This window comes from Chiloscyllium punctatum, chromosome 47, assembly GCF_047496795.1.
Source record: "Chiloscyllium punctatum isolate Juve2018m chromosome 47, sChiPun1.3, whole genome shotgun sequence".
NCBI lineage: Eukaryota > Metazoa > Chordata > Chondrichthyes > Orectolobiformes > Hemiscylliidae > Chiloscyllium > Chiloscyllium punctatum.
In genome coordinates, this window is record NC_092785.1 from 44,077,047 (window position 1) to 44,095,834 (window position 18,788).

Sequence of the window (18,788 nt, forward strand, 5' to 3'; positions counted from 1 at the left end):
GGATACGGGGAGAGAGCGGGGCAGTGGGATTAGTTTGGGGATTGATACAGGGATACGGGGAGAGAGCGGGGCAGTGGGATTAGTTTGGGGACTGATACAGGGATACGGGGAGAGAGCGGGGCAGTGGGATTAGTTTGGGGATTGATACAGGGATACGGGGAGAGAGCGGGGGACAGTGGGATGAGTTTGGGGATTGATACAGAGATACGGGGAGAGAGCGGGGCAGTGGGATTAGTTTGGGGATTGATAGAGGGATTAGTTTGGGGATTGATACAGTGATACAGGGAGAGAGCGGGGCAGTGGGATTAGTTTGGGGATTGATACAGTGATACGGGGAGAGAGCGGGGCAGTGGGAATAGTTTGGGGATTGATACAGGGATAAGGGGAGAGAGCGGGGGACAGTGGGATTAGTTTGGGGATTGATACAGGGATACGGGGAGAGAGCGGGGCAGTGGGATTAGTTTGGGGATTGATAGAGGGATACGGGGAGAGAGTGGGGCATTGGGATTAGTTTGGGGATTGATACAGGGATACGGGGAGAGAGCGGGGGACAGTGGGATGAGTTTGGGGATTGATACAAGGATACGGGGCGAGAGCGTGGCAGTGGGATTAGTTTTGCGATTGATACAGGGATACGGGGAGAGAGCGGGGCAGTGGGATTAGTTTGGGTATTGATACAGGGATATGGGGAGAGAGGGGGGCAGTGGGATTAGTTTGGGGATTGATATAGGGATACAGGGAGAGAGTGGGACAGTGGGATTAGTTTGGGGATTGGTACAGGGATACGGGGAGAGAGTGGGACAGTGGGATTAGTTTGGGGATTGATACAGGGATACGGGGAGAGAGCGGGGCAGTGGGATTAGTTTGGGGATTGATACAGGGACACGGGGAGAGAGTGGGGCAGTGGGATTAGTTTGGGGATTGATACAGGGATACGGGGAGAGAGCGGGGGGACAGTGGGATTAGTTTGGGGATTGATACAGGGATACGGGGAGAGAGCGGGGGACAGTGGGATTAGTTTGGGTATTGATACAGGGATACGGGGAGAGAGCGGGGGACAGTGGGTTTAGTTTGGGGATTGATACAGGGATACGGGGAGAGAGCGGGGGACAGTGGGATTAGTTTGGGGATTGATACAGGGATACGGGGAGAGAGCGGGGCAGTGGGATTAGTTTGGGGAATGATACAGGGATACGGGGAGAGAGCGGGGGGACAGTGGGATTTGTTTGGGGATTGATACAGGGATACGGGGAGAGAGCGGGGAAGTGGGATTAGTTTGTGGATTGATACAGGGATACGGGGAGGGAACGGGGCAGTGGGATTAGTTTGGGGATTGATACAGGGATACGAGGAGAGAGTGGGGGAGTGGGATTAGTTTGGGGATTGATACAGGGATACGGGGAGAGAGCGGGGGGACAGTGGGATTTGTTTGGGGATTGATACAGGGATACGGGGAGAGAGCGGGGAAGTGGGATTAGTTTGTGGATTGATACAGGGATACGGGGAGGGAACGGGGCAGTGGGATTAGTTTGGGGATTGATACAGGGATACGAGGAGAGAGTGGGGGAGTGGGATTAGTTTGGGGATTGATACAGGGACACAGGGAGAGAGCGGGGGACAGTGGGATTAGTTTGGGGATTGATACAGGGATACGGGGAGAGAGCGGGGCAGTGGGATTAGTTTGGGAATTGATACATGGATACGGGGAGAGAGCGGGGGGACAGTGGGATTTGTTTGGGGATTGATACAGGGATACGGGGAGAGAGCGGGGAAGTGGGATTAGTTTCGGGATTGATACAGGGATACGGGGAGAGAGCGGGGAAGGTGGATTAGTTTGGGGGCTGATCCAGGGATACGGGGAGAGAGCGGGGCAGTGGGATTAGTTTGTGGATTGAGACAGGGATACGGGGAGAGAGCGGGGCAGTGGGATTAGTTTAGGGATTGATACAGGGATACGGGGAGAGAGCGGGGGACAGTGGGATTAGTTTGGGGATTGATACAGGGATACGGGGAGAGAGCGGGGAAGTGGGATTAGTTTGAGGAGTGATACAGGGATACGTGGAGAGAGCGGGGGAGGGGGATTAGTTTGGGGATTGATAAAGGGATACGGGGAGTGAGCGGGGCAGTGGGATTAGTTTGGGGATTGAAACAGGGATACGGGGAGAGAGCGGAGGACAGTGGGATTAGTTTGGGGATTGATACAGGGATACGGGGAGAGCGCGGGGCAGTGGGATTAGTTTGGGGATTGAAACAGGGATATAAGGAGAGAGCGGGGCAGTGGGATTAGTTTGGGGATTGATACAGGGATACGGGGGGTGAGCGGGGGAGGGGGATTAGTTTGGGGATTGGTACAGGGATACGGGGAGAGAGCGGGGGGACAGTGGGATTAGTTTGGGGATTGATACAGGGATAGGGGGAGAGAGTGGGGCAGTGGGATTAGTTTGGGGATTGATACAGGGATACGGGGAGAGAGCGGGGCAGTGGGATTAGTTTGGGGATTGAAACAGGGATATAAGGAGAGAGCGGGGCAGTGGGATTAGTTTGGGGATTGATACAGGGATACGGGGGGTGAGCGGGGGAGGGGGATTAGTTTGGGGATTGGTACAGGGATACGGGGAGAGAGCGGGGGGACAGTGGGATTAGTTTGGGGATTGATACAGGGATAGGGGGAGAGAGCGGGGGGACAGTGGGATTAGTTTGGGGATTGATACAGGGATATGGGGAGAGAGCGGGGGGACAGTGGGATTAGTTTGGGGATTGATACAGGGATATGGGGAGAGAGCGGGGCAGTGGGATTAGTTTGTGGATTGATACAGGGATACGGGGAGGGAACGGGGCAGTGGGATTAGTTTGGGGATTGATACAGGGATACGAGGAGAGAGCGGGGCAGTTTGATTAGTTTGGGGATTGATACAGGGACACAGGGAGAGAGCGGGGGGACAGTGGGATTAGTTTGGGGATTGATACAGGGATACGGGGAGAGAGCGGGGGACAGTGGGATTAGTTTGGGGATTGATACAGGGATACGGGGAGAGAGCGGGGCAGTGGGATTAGTTTGGGGATTGATACATGGATACGGGGAGAGAGCGGGGGGACAGTGGGATTTGTTTGGGGATTGATACAGGGATACGGGGAGAGAGCGGGGATGTGGGATTAGTTCGGGGATTGATACAGGGATACGGGGAGAGAGCGGGGCAGGGGGATTAGTTTAGGGATTGATACAGGGATACGGGGAGAGAGCGGGGCTTTGGGATTAGTTTTGGGATTGATACAGGGACACGGGGAGAGAGCGGGGAAGTGGGATTAGTTTGGGGAGTGATACAGGGATATGTGGAGAGAGCAGTGACAGTGGGATTAGTTTGGGGATTGATAAAGGGATACGGGGAGAGAGCGGGGCATTGGGATTAGTTTGGGGATTGACACAGGGATACGGGAAGAGAGCGGGGGACAGGGGGATTAGTTTGGGGATTGACACAGGGATACGGGGTGAGAGCGGGGCAATGGGATTAGTTTGGGGATTGATACAGGGATACGGGGAGAGAGTGGGGCAGTGGGATTAGTTTGGGGATTGATACAGGGATACTTGGAGTGAGCGGGGGAGGGGGATTAGTTTGTTGCCTGATACAGGGATACGGGGTGAGAGAGCGGGGCAGTGGGATTAGTTTGGGGATTGATACAGGGATACGGGGAGAGAGCGGGGGACAGTGGGATTAGTTTGGGGATTGATACAGGGATACGGGGAGAGAGTGGGGGACAGTGGGATTAGTTTGGGGATTGATACAGGGATACGGGGAGAGAGCGGGGCAGTGGGATTAGTTTGGGGATTGACACAGGGATACTGGGAGAGAGCGGGGCAGTGGGACTAGTTTGGGGATTGATACAGGGATAGGGGGAGAGAGCGGGGCAGTGGGATTAGTTTGTGGATTGACACAGGGATACGGGGAGAGAGCGGGGACAGTGGGATTAGTTTGGGGATTGATACAGGGATACGGGGAGAGAGCGGGGACAGTGGGATTAGTTTGGGGATTGATACAGGGATACGGGGAGAGAGCGGGGCAGTGGGATTAGTTTGGGGATTGATACAGGGATACGGGGAGAGAGCGGGGCAGTGGGATTAGTTTGGGGATTGATAGAGGGATACGGGGAGAGAGTGGGGCAGTGGGATTAGTTTTGGGATTGATACAGGGATACGGGGAGAGAGCGGGGCAGTGGGATTAGTTTGGGGATTGATACAGGGATACGGGGAGAGAGCGGGGCAGAGGGATAAGTTTGGGGATTGATACAGGGACACGGGGCGAGAGCGGGGCAGTGGGATTAGTTTGGGAATTGATACAGGGATAGGGGGAGAGCGCGGGGACAGAGGGATTAGTTTCGGGATTGATACAGGGATACAGGGAGAGAGCGGGAGAGTGGGATTAGTTTGGGAATTGATACAGGGATACGGGGAGAGAGCGGGGAAAAGTGGGATTAGTTTCGGGATTGATACAGGGATAGTGGGAGAGAGCGGGGCAGTGGGATTAGTTTGTGGATTGATACAGGGATACAGGGAGAGAGCGGGGCAGTGGGATTAGTTTGGTGATTGATACAGGGACACGGGGAGAGAGCGGGGCAGTGGGATTAGTTTGGGGATTGATACAGGGATACGGGAAGAGAGAGGGGCAGTGGGATTAGTTTGGGGATTGATACAGGGATACGGGGAGAGTGCGGGGGACAGTGGGATTAGTTTGGGGATTGATACAGGGATACGGGAAGAGAGAGGGGCAGTGGGATTAGTTTGGGGATTGATACAGGGACACGGGGAGAGAGCGGGGCAGTGGGATTAGTTTGGGGATTGATACAGGGATACGGGGAGAGAGCGGGGGACAGTGGGATTAGTTTGGAGATTGACACAGGGATACGGGGAGAGAGCGGGGCAGTGGGATTAGTTTGTGGATTGACACAGGGATACGGGGAGAGAGCCGGGATAGTGGGATTAGTTTGGGGATTGATACAGGGACACGGGGAGAGAGCGGGGGACAGTTGGATTAGTTTGGGGATTGATACAGGGACACGGGGAGAGAGCGGGACAGTGGGATTAGTTTGTGGATTGACACAGGGATACGGGGAGAGAGCGGGGACAGTGGGATTAGTTTGGGGATTGATACAGGGACACGGGGAGAGAGCGGGCGACAGTTGGATTCGTTTGGGGATTGATACAGGGATACGGGGAGAGAGCGGGGCAGTGGGATTAGTTTGGGGATTGATACAGGGATACGGGGAGAGAGCGGGGCAGTGGGATTAGTTTGGGGATTGATAGAGGGATACGGGGAGAGAGTGGGGCAGTGGGATTAGTTTTGGGATTGATACAGGGATACGGGGAGAGAGCGGGGCAGTGGGATTAGTTTGGGGATTGATACAGGGAAACGGGAAGAGAGCGGGGGACAGGGGGATTAGTTTGGGGATTGATACAGGGATACGGGGAGAGAGCGGGGCAGTGGGATAAATTTGGGGATTGATACAGGGACACGGGGCGAGAGCGGAGCAGTGGGATTAGTTTGGGAATTGATACAGGGATAGGGGGAGAGCGCGGGGACAGAGGGATTAGTTTCGGGATTGATACAGGGATACAGGGAGAGAGCGGTAGAGTGGGATTAGTTTGGGAATTGATACAGGGATACGGGGAGAGAGCGGGGGACAGTGGGATTAGTTTCGGGATTGATACAGGGATAGTGGGAGAGAGCGTGGCAGTGGGATTAGTTTGTGGATTGATACAGGGATACAGGGAGAGAGCGGGGCAGTGGGATTAGTTTGGTGATTGATACAGGGACACGGGGAGAGAGCGGGGCAGTGGGATTAGTTTGGGGATTGATACAGGGACACGGGGAGAGAGCGGGGCAGTGGGATTAGTTTGGGGATTGATACAGGGATACGGGGAGAGAGCGGGGGACAGTGGGATTAGTTTGGGGATTGATACAGGGATACGGGGAGAGAGCGGGGGACAGTGGGATTAGTTTGGTGATTGATACAGGGACACGGGGAGAGAGAGGGGCAGGGGGATTAGGTTGGGGATTGATACAGGGATACGGGGAGAGAGCGGGGCAGTGGGATTAGTTTGGGGATTGACACAGGGATACGGGGTGAGAGCGGGGCAATGGGATTAGTTTGGGGATTGATACAGGGATACGGGGAGAGAGTGGGGCAGTGGGATTAGTTTGGGGTTTGATACAGGGATACGGGGTGAGAGAGCGGGGCAGTGGGATTAGTTTGGGGATTGATACAGGGATACGGGGAGAGAGCGGGGGACAGTGGGATTAGTTTGGGGATTGATACAGGGATACGGGGAGAGAGCGGGGGACAGTGGGATTAGTTTGGGGATTGATAGAGGGATACGGGGAGAGAGCGGGGCAGTGGGATTAGTTTGGGGATTGACACAGGGATAAGGGGAGAGAGCGGGTGACAGTGGGATTAGCTTGGGGATTGATACAGGGATACGGGGAGAGAGCGGGGCAGTGGGATTAGTTTGGGGATTGATAGAGGGATACGGGGAGAGAGTGGGGCAGTGGGATTAGTTTGGGGATTGATACAGGGATACAGGGAGAGAGCGGGGGACAGTGGGATGAGTTTGGGGATTGATACAGGGATACGGGGAGAGAGCGGGACAGTGGGATTAGTTTGGGGATTGATACAGGGATACGGGGAGAGAGCGGGGGTCAGTGGGATTAGTTTGGGGATTGATACAGGGATACGGGGAGAGAGCGGGACAGTGGGATTAGTTTGCGGATTGATACAGGGATACGGGGAGAGAGCGGGGCAGTGGGATTAGTTTGGGGATTGTTATAGGGACACGGGGAGAGAGCGGGGCAGTGGGATTAGTTTGGGGATTGATACAGGGATACGGGGAGAGAGCGCGGTAGTGGGATTAGTTTGGGGATTGATACAGGGATACGGGGAGAGAGCGGGGCAGTGGGATTAGTTTGGGGATTGATACAGGGATAGGGGGAGAGAGGGGGGCAGTGGGATTAGTTAGGGGATTGATACAGGGATACGGGGAGAGAGCGGGGCAGTGGGATTGGTTGGGTATTGATACAGGGACACGGGGAGTGAGCGGGGCAGTCGGATTAGTTTGGGGATTGATACAGAGACACGGGGAGAGAGCGGGGCAGTGGGATTAGTTTGGGGATTGATACAGGGATACGAGGAGAGAGCGGGGCAGTGGGATTAGTTTGGGGACTGATACAGAGATACGGGGAGACAGCGGGGCAGTGGGATTAGTTTGGGGATTGATACAGGGATACGGGGAGAGAGCGGGGCAGTGGGATTAGTTTGGGGATTGATACAGGGATATGGGGAGAGAGGGGGGCAGTGGGATTAGTTAGGGGATTGATACAGGGATACGGGGAGAGAGCGGGGCAGTGGGATTGGTTGGGTATTGATACAGGGACACGGGGAGTGAGCGGGGCAGTCGGATTAGTTTGGGGATTGATACAGGGATACGAGGAGAGAGCGGGGCAGTGGGAATAGTTTGGGGATTGATACAGGGTTAAGGGGAGAGAACGGGGGACAGTGGGATTAGTTTGGGGACTGATACAGAGATACGGGGAGACAGCGGGGCAGTGGGATTAGTTTGGGGATTGATACAGGGATATGGGGAGAGAGGGGGGCAGTGGGATTAGTTAGGGGATTGATACAGGGATACGGGGAGAGAGCGGGGCAGTGGGATTGGTTGGGTATTGATACAGGGATACGGGGAGAGAGCGGGGCAGTGGGATTAGTTTGGGGATTGATACAGGGATACGAGGAGAGAGCGGGGCAGTGGGAATAGTTTGGGGATTGATACAGGGTTAAGGGGAGAGAACGGGGGACAGTGGGATTAGTTTGGGGACTGATACAGAGATACGGGGAGACAGCGGGGCAGTGGGATTAGTTTGGGGATTGATACAGGGATACGGGGAGAGAGCGGGGCAGTGGGAATAGTTTGGGGATTGATACAGGGTTAAGGGGCGAGAGCGGGGCAGTGGGATTAGTTTGGGGATTGATAGTGGGATACGGGGAGAGAGTGGGGGGACAGTGGGATTAGTTTGGGGATTGATACAGGGATACGGGGAGAGAGCGGGGGACAGTGGGATGAGTTTGGGGATTGATACAGGGATACGGGGAGAGAGCGGGACAGTGGGATTAGTTTGGGGATTGATACAGGGATACGGGGAGAGAGCGGGGGTCAGTGGGATTAGTTTGGGGATTGATACAGGGATACGGGGAGAGAGCGGGACAGTGGGATTAGTTTGCGGATTGATACAGGGATACGGGGAGAGAGCGGGGCAGTGGGATTAGTTTGGGGATTGTTATAGGGACACGGGGAGAGAGCGGGGCAGTGGGATTAGTTTGGGGATTGATACAGGGATACGGGGAGAGAGCGCGGTAGTGGGATTAGTTTGGGGATTGATACAGGGATACGGGGAGAGAGCGGGGCAGTGGGATTAGTTTGGGGATTGATACAGGGATAGGGGGAGAGAGGGGGGCAGTGGGATTAGTTAGGGGATTGATACAGGGATACGGGGAGAGAGCGGGGCAGTGGGATTGGTTGGGTATTGATACAGGGACACGGGGAGTGAGCGGGGCAGTCGGATTAGTTTGGGGATTGATACAGAGACACGGGGAGAGAGCGGGGCAGTGGGATTAGTTTGGGGATTGATACAGGGATACGAGGAGAGAGCGGGGCAGTGGGATTAGTTTGGGGACTGATACAGAGATACGGGGAGACAGCGGGGCAGTGGGATTAGTTTGGGGATTGATACAGGGATACGGGGAGAGAGCGGGGCAGTGGGATTAGTTTGGGGATTGATACAGGGATATGGGGAGAGAGGGGGGCAGTGGGATTAGTTAGGGGATTGATACAGGGATACGGGGAGAGAGCGGGGCAGTGGGATTGGTTGGGTATTGATACAGGGACACGGGGAGTGAGCGGAGCACTGGGATTAGTTTGGGGATTGATACAGAGACACGGGGAGAGAGCGGGGCAGTGGGTATAGTTTGGGGATTGATACAGGGTTACGGGGAGAGAGCGGGGCAGTGGGATTAGTTTGGGGATTGATTCAGGGATACGGGGAGAGAGCGGGACAGTGGGATTAGTTTGGGGATTGATACAGGGATACGGGGAGACAGTGAGAAAGTGGGATTAGTTTGGGGATTGATACATGGATACGGGGAGAGAGCGGGGGACAGTGGGTTTAGTTTGGGGATTGATACAGGGATACGGGGAGAGAGCGGGGACAGTGGGATTAGTTTGGGGATTGATACAGGGATACGGGGAGAGAGCGGGGCAGTGGGATTAGTTTGGGGATTGATACAGGGATACGGGGAGAGAGCGGGGCAGTGGGATTAGTTTGGGGATTGATACAGGGATACGGGGTGAGAGAGGGGCAGTGGGATTAGTTTGGGGATTGATACAGGGATACGGGGAGAGAGTGGGACAGTGGGATTAGTTTGGGGATTGATTCAGGGATATGGGGAGAGAGCGGGGCAGTGGGATTAGTTTGGGGATTGATACAGGGATACGGGGAGAGAATGAGATAGTGGGATTAGTTTGGGGATTGATACAGGGATACGGGGAGAGAGCGGGGGACAGTGGGATTAGTTTGGGGATTGATACAGGGATACGGGGAGAGAGCGGGGACAGTGGGATTAGTTTGGGGATTGATACAGGGATACGGGGAGAGAGCGGGGGACAGTGGGATTAGTTTGGGGATTGATACAGGGACACGGGGGGAGGGCGGGGCAGTGGGTTTAGTTTGGGGATTGATACAGGGATACGGGGAGACAGCGGGAAAGTGGGATTTGTTTGGGGATTGATACAGGGATACGGGGAGAGAGCGGGACAGTGGGATTAGTTTGGGGATTGATACAGGGATACGGGGTGAGAGAGGGGCAGTGGGATTAGTTTGGGGATTGATACAGGGATACGGGAAGAGAGTGGGGCAGTGGGATTAGTTTGGGGATTGATACAGGGATACAGGGAGAGAGCAGGGCTCAGTGGGATTAGTTTGGGGATTGATACAGGGACACAGGGAGAGTGCAGGACAGTGGGATTAGTTTGGGGATTGATACAGGGATACGGGGTGAGAGAGGGGCAGTGGGATTATTTTGGGGATTGATACAGGGATACGGGGAGAGAGCAGGGCAGTGGGATTAGTTTGGGGATTGATACAGGGATACGGGGTGAGAGAAGGGCAGTGGGATTAGTTTGGGGATTGATACAGGGATACGGGGAGAGAGTGGGGCAGTGGGTTTAGTTTGGGGATTGATACAGGGATACAGGGGGAGAGCAGGGCTCAGTGCGATTAGTTTGGGGATTGATACAGGGATACAGGGAGAGAGCAGGACAGTGGGATTAGTTTGGGGATTGATCCAGGGATACGGGGAGAGCGGGGGACAGTGGGATTAGTTTGGGGATTGATACAGGGATACGGGGAGACAGCGGGGCAGTGGGATTAGTTTAGGGATTGATACAGGGATACGGGGAGAGAACGGGACAGTGGGATTAGTTTGGGGATTGTTACAGGGATACGGGGTGAGAGAGGGGCAGTGGGATTAGTTTGGTGATTGATACAGGGAAATGGGGAGAGAGTGGGGCAGTGGGATTAGTTTGGGGATTGATACAGGGATACAGGGAGAGAGCAGGGGACAGTGGGATTAGTTTGGGGATTGATACAGGGACACAGGGAGAGAGCGGGGCAGTGGGATTAGTTTGGGGATTGATACAGGGATACAGGGAGAGAGCAGGACAGTGGGATTAGTTTGGGGATTGATACAGGGATACGGGGAGAGCGGGGGACAGTGGGATTAGTTTGGGGATTGATACAGGGATACGGGGAGAGAGCGGGGCAGTGGGATTATTTTGGGGATTGATACAGGGATACGGGGAGTGAGTGGGGCAGTGGGATTAGTTTGGGGATTGATACAGGGATACGGGGTGAGGGAGGGGCAGTGGGATTAGTTTGGGGATTGATACAGGGATACGGGGAGAGAGCGGGGCAGTGGGATTAGTTTGGGGATTGATACAGGGATACAGTGAGAGAGTGGGGGCAGTCGGATTAGTTTGGGGATTGATACAGGGAGACGGGGAGAGAGCCGGGTCAGTGGGATTAGTTTGGGGATTGTTACATGGATACGGGGAGAGAGCGGGGCAGTGGGATTAGTTTGGGGTTTGATACAGGGATACGGGGAGAGAGCCGGGTCAGTGGGATTAGTTTGGGGATTGATACAGGGATACGGGGAGAGAGTGGGGGACAGTGGGATTAGTTTGGGGAATGATACAGGGATACGGGGAGAGAGCGGGACAGTGGGATTAGTTTGGAGATTGATACAGGGATATGGGGAGAGAGCGGGGCAGTGGGGTTAGTTTGGGGATTGATACAGGGATACGGGGAGAGAGCGGAGCAGTGGGATTAGTTTGGGGATTGATACAGGGATACGGGGAGAGAGCGGGGGACAGTGGGATTAGTTTGCGGATTGATACAGAGATACGGGGAGAGAGCGGGACAGTGGGATTAGTTTGGGGATTGATACATGGATACGGGGAGAGAGCGGGGGGACAGTGGTATTAGTTTGGGGATTGATACAGGGATACGGGGAGAGAGCGGGGCAGTGGGATTAGTTTGGGGATTGATACAGGGATACGGGGAGCGGGGCAGTGGGATTAGTTTGGGGATTGATACAGGGGTACGGGGAGTGAGCGGGGCAGTGGGATTAGTTTGGGGATTGATACAGGGATACTGGGAGTGAGCGGGGCAGTGGGATTAGTTTGCGGATTGATACAGAGATACGGGGAGAGAGCGGGGCAGTGGGATTAGTTTGGGGATTGATACAGGGATACGAGGAGAGAGCGGGACAGTGGGATTAGTTTGGGGACTGATACAGGGATACGGGGAGAGAGCGGGGCAGTGGGATTAGTTTCGGGACTGATACAGGGATACGGGGAGAGAGCGGGGCAGTGGGATTAGTTTGGGGAATGATACAGGGATACGGGGAGAGAGCGGGACAGTGGGATTAGTTTGCGGATTGATACAGGGATACAGGGTGAGAGAGGGGCAGTGGGATTAGTTTGAGGATTGATACAGGGATACGGGGAGAGTGCGGGGCAGTGGGATTAGTTTGGGGATTGATACAGGGATACAGGGTGAGAGAGGGGCAGTGGGATTAGTTTGGGGATTGATACAGGGATACGGAGAGAGAGCGGGGCAGTGGGATTAGTTTGGGGATTGATACAGGGATACGGGGAGAGAGCGGGGCAGTGGGATTAGTTTCGGGATTGATAAAGGGATACGGGGAGAGAGCGAGGGACAGTGGGATTAGTTTGGGGATTTATACAGGGACACGGGGAGAGGGCGGGGCAGTGGGATTAGTTTGGGGATTGATACAGGGATACGGGGAGAGAGCGGGAAAGTGGGATTAGTTTGGGGATTGATACAGGGATACGGGGTGAGAGTGGGGGGACAGTGGGATTAGTTTGGGGATTGATACAGAGATACGGGGAGAGAGCGGGACAGTGGGATTAGTTTGGAGATTGATACAGGGATACGGGGAAAGAGCGGGGCAGTGGGATTAGTTTGGGGATTGATACAGGGATACGGGGAGAGAGCGGGGGACAGTGGGATTAGTTTGGGGATTGATACAGGGATACGGGGAGAGAGCGGGGGACAGTGGGATTAGTTTGGGGATTGATACAGGGATACGGGGAGAGAGCAGGGCAGTGGGATTAGTTTGGGGATTGATACAGAGATACGGGGAGAGTGCGGGACAGTGGGATTAGTTTGGGGATTGATACAGGGATACGGGGAGAGAGCGGGGCAGTGGGATTAGTTTGGGGATTGATACAGGGATACGGGGTGAGAGCGGGGCAGTGGGATTAGTTTGGGGTTTGATACAGGGATACAGGGAGAGAGCGGGGCAGTGGGATTAGTTTGGGGATTGATACAGGGATACGGGGAGAGAGCGGGGTACAGTGGGATTAGTTTGGGGATTGATACAGGGATACGGGGAGAGAGCGGGGGACAGTGGGATTAGTTTGGGGACTGACACAGGGATATGTGGAGAGAGCGGGGGACAGTGGGATTAGTTTGGGGATTGATACAGGGATACGGGGAGAGAGCGGGGCAGAGGGATTAGTTTGGGGATTGATACAGGGATACGGGGAGAGAGTGGGACAGTGGGATTAGTTTGGGGATTGATACAGAGATACGGGGAGAGAGCGGGACAGTGGGATTAGTTTGGAGATTGATACAGGGATACGGGGAGAGAGCAGGGCAGTGGGATTAGTTTGGGGATTGATACAGGGATACGGGGAGAGAGCGGGGCAGTGGGATTAGTTTGGGGATTGATACAGGGATACGGGGAGAGAGCGGGGGACAGTGGGATTAGTTTGAGGATTGATTCAGGGATACGGGGAGAGAGCGCGGTAGTGGGATTAGTTTGGGGATTGATACAGGGATACGGGGAGAGAGCGGGGCAGTGGGATTAGTTTGGGGATTGATACAGGGATAGGGGGAGAGAGGGGGGCAGTGGGATTAGTTAGGGGATTGATACAGGGATACGGGGAGAGAGCGGGGCAGTGGGATTGGTTGGGTATTGATACAGGGACACGGGGAGTGAGCGGGGCAGTCGGATTAGTTTGGGGATTGATACAGAGACACGGGGAGAGAGCGGGGCAGTGGGATTAGTTTGGGGATTGATACAGGGATACGAGGAGAGAGCGGGGCAGTGGGATTAGTTTGGGGACTGATACAGAGATACGGGGAGACAGCGGGGCAGTGGGATTAGTTTGGGGATTGATACAGGGATACGGGGAGAGAGCGGGGCAGTGGGATTAGTTTGGGGATTGATACAGGGATATGGGGAGAGAGGGGGGCAGTGGGATTAGTTAGGGGATTGATACAGGGATACGGGGAGAGAGCGGGGCAGTGCGATTGGTTGGGTATTGATACAGGGACACGGGGAGTGAGCGGAGCACTGGGATTAGTTTGGGGATTGATACAGAGACACGGGGAGAGAGCGGGGCAGTGGGTATAGTTTGGGGATTGATACAGGGTTACGGGGAGAGAGCGGGGCAGTGGGATTAGTTTGGGGATTGATTCAGGGATACGGGGAGAGAGCGGGACAGTGGGATTAGTTTGGGGATTGATACAGGGATACGGGGAGACAGTGAGACAGTGGGATTAGTTTGGGGATTGATACATGGATACGGGGAGAGAGCGGGGGACAGTGGGTTTAGTTTGGGGATTGATACAGGGATACGGGGAGAGAGCGGGGACAGTGGGATTAGTTTGGGGATTGATACAGGGATACGGGGAGAGAGCGGGGCAGTGGGATTAGTTTGGGGATTGATACAGGGATACGGGGAGAGAGCGGGGCAGTGGGATTAGTTTGGGGATTGATACAGGGATACGGGGTGAGAGAGGGGCAGTGGGATTAGTTTGGGGATTGATACAGGGATACGGGGAGAGAGTGGGACAGTGGGATTAGTTTGGGGATTGATTCAGGGATATGGGGAGAGAGCGGGGCAGTGGGATTAGTTTGGGGATTGATACAGGGATACGGGGAGAGAATGAGATAGTGGGATTAGTTTGGGGATTGATACAGGGATACGGGGAGAGAGCGGGGGACAGTGGGATTAGTTTGGGGATTGATACAGGGATACGGGGAGAGAGCGGGGACAGTGGGATTAGTTTGGGGATTGATACAGGGATACGGGGAGAGAGCGGGGGACAGTGGGATTAGTTTGGGGATTGATACAGGGACACGGGGGGAGGGCGGGGCAGTGGGTTTAGTTTGGGGATTGATACAGGGATACGGGGAGACAGCGGGAAAGTGGGATTTGTTTGGGGATTGATACAGGGATACGGGGAGAGAGCGGGACAGTGGGATTAGTTTGGGGATTGATACAGGGATACGGGGTGAGAGAGGGGCAGTGGGATTAGTTTGGGGATTGATACAGGGATACGGGAAGAGAGTGGGGCAGTGGGATTAGTTTGGGGATTGATACAGGGATACAGGGAGAGAGCAGGGCTCAGTGGGATTAGTTTGGGGATTGATACAGGGACACAGGGAGAGTGCAGGACAGTGGGATTAGTTTGGGGATTGATACAGGGATACGGGGTGAGAGAGGGGCAGTGGGATTATTTTGGGGATTGATACAGGGATACGGGGAGAGAGCAGGGCAGTGGGATTAGTTTGGGGATTGATACAGGGATACGGGGTGAGAGAGGGGCAGTGGGATTAGTTTGGGGATTGATACAGGGATACGGGGAGAGAGTGGGGCAGTGGGTTTAGTTTGGGGATTGATACAGGGATTCAGGGGGAGAGCAGGGCTCAGTGCGATTAGTTTGGGGATTGATACAGGGATACAGGGAGAGAGCAGGACAGTGGGATTAGTTTGGGGATTGATCCAGGGATACGGGGAGAGCGGGGGACAGTGGGATTAGTTTGGGGATTGATACAGGGATACGGGGAGACAGCGGGGCAGTGGGATTAGTTTAGGGATTGATACAGGGATACGGGGAGAGAACGGGACAGTGGGATTAGTTTGGGGATTGTTACAGGGATACGGGGTGAGAGAGGGGCAGTGGGATTAGTTTGGTGATTGATACAGGGAAATGGGGAGAGAGTGGGGCAGTGGGATTAGTTTGGGGATTGATACAGGGATACAGGGAGAGAGCAGGGGACAGTGGGATTAGTTTGGGGATTGATACAGGGACACAGGGAGAGAGCGGGGCAGTGGGATTAGTTTGGGGATTGATACAGGGATATAGGGAGAGAGCAGGACAGTGGGATTAGTTTGGGGATTGATACAGGGATACGGGGAGAGCGGGGGACAGTGGGATTAGTTTGGGGATTGATACAGGGATACGGGGAGAGAGCGGGGCAGTGGGATTATTTTGGGGATTGATACAGGGATACGGGGAGTGAGTGGGGCAGTGGGATTAGTTTGGGGATTGATACAGGGATACGGGGTGAGGGAGGGGCAGTGGGATTAGTTTGGGGATTGATACAGGGATACGGGGAGAGAGCGGGGCAGTGGGATTAGTTTGGGGATTGATACAGGGAGACGGGGAGAGAGCGGGTCAGTGGGATTAGTTTGTGATTGTTACATGGATACGGGGAGAGAGCGGGGCAGTGGGATTAGTTTGGGGTTTGATACAGGGATACGGGGAGAGAGCCGGGTCAGTGGGATTAGTTTGGGGATTGATACAGGGATACGGGGAGAGAGCGGGACAGTGGGATTAGTTTGGAGATTGATACAGGGATATGGGGAGAGAGCGGGGCAGTGGGGTTAGTTTGGGGATTGATACAGAGATACGGGGAGAGAGCGGGGCAGTGGGGTTAGTTTGGAGATTGATACAGAGATACGGGGAGAGAGCGGGACAGTGGGATTAGTTTGGGGATTGATACATGGATACGGGGAGAGAGCGGGGCAGTGGGATTAGTTTGGGGATTGATACAGGGATACGGGGAGAGAGCGGGGGACAGTGGGATTAGTTTGGGGATTGATACAGGGATACGGGGAGAGAGCGGGGGGACAGTGGGATTAGTTTGGGGATTGATACAGGGATACGGGGAGCGGGGCAGTGGGATTAGTTTGGGGATTGATACAGGGACACGGGGAGAGAGCGGGGCAGTGGGATTAGTTTGGGGATTGATACAGGGATACGGGGAGAGAGCGGGGCAGTGGGATTAGTTTGGGGATTGATACAGGGATACGGGGAGAGAGCGGGGCAGTGGGATTAGTTTGGGGATTGATACAGGGATACGGGGAGCGGGGCAGTGGGATTAGTTTGGGGATTGATACAGGGGTACGGGGAGAGAGCGGGGCAGTGGGATTAGTTTGGGGATTGATACAGGGATACTGGGAGTGAGCGGGGCAGTGGGATTAGTTTGGGGATTGATACAGGGATACGGGGAGAGAGCAGGGCAGTGGGATTAGTTTGGGGATTGATACAGGGATACGGGGAGAGAGCGGGGGACAGTGGGATTAGTTTGCGGATTGATACAGAGATACGGGGAGAGAGCGGGGCAGTGGGATTAGTTTGGGGATTGATACAGGGATACGAGGAGAGAGCGGGACAGTGGGATTAGTTTGGGGACTGATACAGGGATACGGGGAGAGAGCGGGGCAGTGGGATTAGTTTGGGGACTGATACAGGGATACGGGGAGAGAGCGGGGGACAGTGGGATTAATTTGGGGATTGATACAGGGATACGGGGAGAGAGCGGGACAGTGGGATTAGTTTGCGGATTGATACAGGGATACAGGGTGAGAGAGGGGCAGTGGGATTAGTTTGAGGATTGATACAGGGATACGGGGAGAGAGCGGGGCAGTGGGATTAGTTTGGGGATTGATACAGGGATACAGGGTGAGAGAGGGGCAGTGGGATTAGTTTGGGGATTGATACAGGGAGAAGGGGAGAGAGCGGGAAAGTGGGATTAGTTTGGGGATTGATACAGGGATACGGAGAGAGAGCGGGGCAGTGGGATTAGTTTGGGGATTGATACAGGGATACGGGGAGAGAGCGGGGCAGTGGGATTAGTTTCGGGATTGATAAAGGGATACGGGGAGAGAGCGGGGGACAGTGGGATTAGTTTGGGGATTTATACAGGGACACGGGGAGAGGGCGGGGCAGTGGGATTAGTTTGGGGATTGATACAGGGATACGGGGAGAGAGCGGGAAAGTGGGATTAGTTTGGGGATTGATACAGGGATACGGGGTGAGAGTGGGGGGACAGTGGGATTAGTTTGGGGATTGATACAGAGATACAGGGAGAGAGCGGGACAGTGGGATTAGTTTGGAGATTGATACAGGGATACGGGGAAAGAGCGGGGCAGTGGGATTAGTTTGGGGATTGATACAGGGATACGGGGAGAGAGCGGGGGACAGTGGGATTAGTTTGGGGATTGATACAGGGATACGGGGAGAGAGCGGGGGACAGTGGGATTAGTTTGGGGATTGATACAGGGATACGGGGAGAGAGCAGGGCAGTGGGATTAGTTTGGGGATTGATACAGAGATACGGGGAGAGTGCGGGACAGTGGGATTAGTTTGGGGATTGATACAGGGATACGGGGAGAGAGCGGGGCAGTGGGATTAGTTTGGGGATTGATACAGGGATACGGGGTGAGAGCGGGGCAGTGGGATTAGTTTGGGGTTTGATACAGGGATACAGGGAGAGAGCGGGGCAGTGGGATTAGTTTGGGGATTGATACAGGGATACGGGGAGAGAGCGGGGTACAGTGGGATTAGTTTGGGGATTGATACAGGGATACGGGGAGAGAGCGGGGGACAGTGGGATTAGTTTGGGGACTGACACAGGGATATGTGGAGAGAGCGGGGGACAGTGGGATTAGTTTGGGGATTGATACAGGGATACGGGGAGAGAGCGGGGCAGAGGGATTAGTTTGGGGATTGATACAGGGATACGGGGAGAGAGTGGGACAGTGGGATTAGTTTGGGGATTGATACAGAGATACGGGGAGAGAGCGGGACAGTGGGATTAGTTTGGAGATTGATACAGGGATACGGGGAGAGAGCAGGGCAGTGGGATTAGTTTGGGGATTGATACAGGGATACGGGGAGAGAGCGGGGCAGTGGGATTAGTTTGGGGATTGATACAGGGATACGGGGAGAGAGCGGGGGACAGTGGGATTAGTTTGGGGATTGATTCAGGGATACGGGGAGAGAGCGGGGGTCAGTGGGATTAGTTTGGGGATTGATACAGGGATACGGGGAGAGAGCGGGGCAGTGGGATTAGTTTGGGGATTG